The sequence below is a fragment of the Urocampus carinirostris genome, chromosome 3 (assembly GCF_059441175.1).
Source record: "Urocampus carinirostris isolate Australia breed hairy pipefish chromosome 3, RoL_Ucar_1.0, whole genome shotgun sequence".
Classification (NCBI taxonomy): Eukaryota; Metazoa; Chordata; class Actinopteri; order Syngnathiformes; family Syngnathidae; genus Urocampus; species Urocampus carinirostris.
This window is the reverse complement of record NC_142351.1, coordinates 27,750,274-27,753,358: the sequence shown is the minus strand read 5'-3', so window position 1 is coordinate 27,753,358 and position 3,085 is coordinate 27,750,274. Positions and strand designations below refer to the sequence as shown.

At 37.5% G+C, this 3,085-nt stretch overlaps 1 pseudogene; it reads left to right on the top strand.

Moving 5' to 3' along the window:
- Nucleotides 1-1,281: 1,281 nt before the first annotated feature.
- Nucleotides 1,282-1,442, top strand: LOC148369342 (U2 spliceosomal RNA; annotated as a pseudogene).
- The last annotated feature ends 1,643 nt before the right edge of the window (nucleotides 1,443-3,085 follow it).

The following is a 3,085-nucleotide window of genomic DNA, read 5'->3' as shown; positions in this document are numbered from 1 at the left end:
CACTCTCAGGGGAGTCGAACATTAAATATGACAGAACAAAAGCACAGCCACATTTATATTCTGCAGACTGCTTGGATTTATCTCGCCACATAAAAAAAAAAAAATCTTCCACGAGGCACAATTAGAGCAAGGGAAATCGTTTTCATAGAGAATGAGTGATTATTACAGGGGTCTGAACTTTTCGGTATCCTATTGATGCGTTTTGAAGCTAGTCAAATGTGTCACAAGCTTACTGTTCAACACATTCTGCAAGGACAAAAGAAGCACTACAGAGATGGGTTTTATTTCAAAATATTGCCGTAGGTGATGTCCTGATGTCAACATCTTTTAGAACAGATAACTTTGGATATAAAAGGTTATGTTTTACTGTCCTCTTCTGTTCTCCTTGCTAGTTTCAAAACATAATTAATGTATGGTCTCCTTATTTTAGGAGTCTACTAATCTTTAAATGTAGCAATGGCCACTGCCTTAAATTCTATACACTAATATTATAAGACGTACAGTGAAGAAAATTATTATTTGATTACCCGCTATTTCTCACACTTAGAAATCATGGAGGGGTCTGATATTTTCATTGTAGGTGCATGTATACTGTGAGAGAGATAAACTAAAAAGAAAAAATACAGAAATCACAATGCATTATTTTTTAACAATTTATTTGTGGGCTTTAGATAACTATTTGAACAGCTTAGAAAATGAATGTTGATATTTGGTACAGTAGCCTTTGTTTGCTATTACAGAGGTCAAACGTGCCCTGTCGTTTTTTTTACCAAGTTTGAACACACTGCAGGAAGGATCTTGGCCAACTCCTCCACACAGATCTTCTCTATATCAGTCAGGTTTCAGGGCTGTTGCTGAGAAACACGGAGTTTGAGTTTTTTCCAAAGATTTTTGATTGCGTTCAGGTCTGGATACTGGCTGGGTCATGCATGCTAGAACCTTGATACAGAGGGTTTTCCTGGCTTTGTGCTTCGGTCGTTGTCGTGTTGGAAGAGCCAGCCACTACCCATCTTCACTGCTCTGACTGAGGGAAGGAGGTTGTTCCTCAAAATTTCACAATACGCGGCCCCAGTCATTCTTTCATTAATGCAGTGCACTCATCCTTCCCCGTGTGCAGAAAAACACCCCAAAGCATGATGCTACCACTCCCATTTTACAGAGTAGGGATGGTGTTCTTTGGATTTTCCTCTTAATTCTCCTTTCTCCAAACACGCTTGACATGACATCCGAGTACTATCTAAGTAGTCACAAATGTGCACCGTTTTTAGGACTGTGTACTTGTTCACTGTGTCGTCTTTGGCGACTATGATTGTCAGACTGTGTGCTTCAATGAAGGACACTAGTACTTGATTTTTGCAATTGGGAGATGGAATAAGAGCTTGCTTTGTCCAATCCACGCATCAGCCCGGTATTGCAGTACCTCCGGGAATGGTGCATTCGCATTGATCACTGCCCGGCCCTGTGGCTAGGACCTTGACTGAGCCTTTTGGCTGGGAACAAGTGTCTCGGCCTCTTGGCTTTGTAGTGTATTACGATTTCACCGATATCGGATAATGGATAATTGATAAACAATAAAGAACAATAAACCTCTACGAAATTCAGAGCCTGTCAAGTCCCTCTTCTGACCCATTTTGCCAAAGGAAAGGAAGTTGCCTAATAATTATGCACACCTGATATAGGGTGTTGATGTCATTAGACCACACCCCTTCTCATTACAGAGATGCACATCACCTGATATGCTTAATTGGTAGTAGGCTTTCGAGCCTATACAGCTTGGAATAAGACAACATGCATAAAGAGGATGATGTGGTCAAAATACTCATTTGCCTAATAATTCTGCACTCCCTGTATATATATTATTCTTTTTTTTTTTTTTTTAAACAGGCAAAACTAAAAAGTAGTAGCACTTACAATGATTACTTCAGTTTGGGACAACATTTCCCAGTATTACCTTTCAAAAGAGACCAAAACTCTCCGTATTCTCTAAATGATTCGAGAACAGAATTCAATCGACTTTGGGTACATTTTTGAATTAAATTTGAGGTGAATTGTTATGGGGGTGAACCTTGTGTTACAAACACCTTCATTTAGTAAAAAAAAAAAAAAACAACAACATTGTTTTGAATAATAGGCAAAAAAAACATGAATTATCATACAAATGTTATATTTTATACAAATTTATAGGTGTATAAATTATTATTTATTTTACATAGCGGAATCCATTCTCAGTAGTTGCTGCCTTGTTTGTCTGGCATCCTTCTGCAAAACTGAACTCATTTGGCACTGTGTTTCTTCACATTAGACACCATAGTGCCATCTGGTGGTCAAATATTCCACGATATACCCTTTTAAATGTATGAAAAAAGAGTAAATGGTATCCAAATGGAATACTAGTCATCAAATATGTAAATTTCCTTTGTGAACGCAATATACTGAACATATTTACCAAAACTAACTCAAGGGAATGGACATGTTATTGGCACATCGATTTCCCACTTAGTAATCATAAAATATTCAACAAGGTTGTTCAGTAATTTAAAATGAATTAATTAAAACATTTAAAAATTAAATTACATTTTTAGAACGTATTGTCCACCGATCAATGCTTTCAATTTCTGAAAATCTCCCTAATTGTCAACTTAAATCCATGGAAGTCTGATATAATAACAATAAAAAAAGATTAAAATAATAGTGTTACCTTGCATTTGAGGTGCACCTGGAAGCCGTCTTCCTGGCTCACAGCTTTATGTTTTCCCATGAATCCCTTATGTTGTCTCCAGAGCATAATCAAGTGAGCCTTCTGGGCATTTCCAAGTGATTTATTAGACTCGGCAAAGCTCTAAGGCAAGATATCTGCAGTATGTGATGCAGTGTTTTGATACTACTAAACAAGTCCAAGGTCATCTATTGGCAGTGCAGCTCCAGTAGAGGATTCTGTCAAATGTATTTTTATAAAATAGTTGTCACGTAATAGAAAATCAATACCAGAGCAGGGGATGATTAAATATTCGGTCTTTGACTAATGGCATGTAGGGGAAGGCTTCTCGTGCGTTCAAAGCCTCGCAGTTATATGTCAGACATCTTT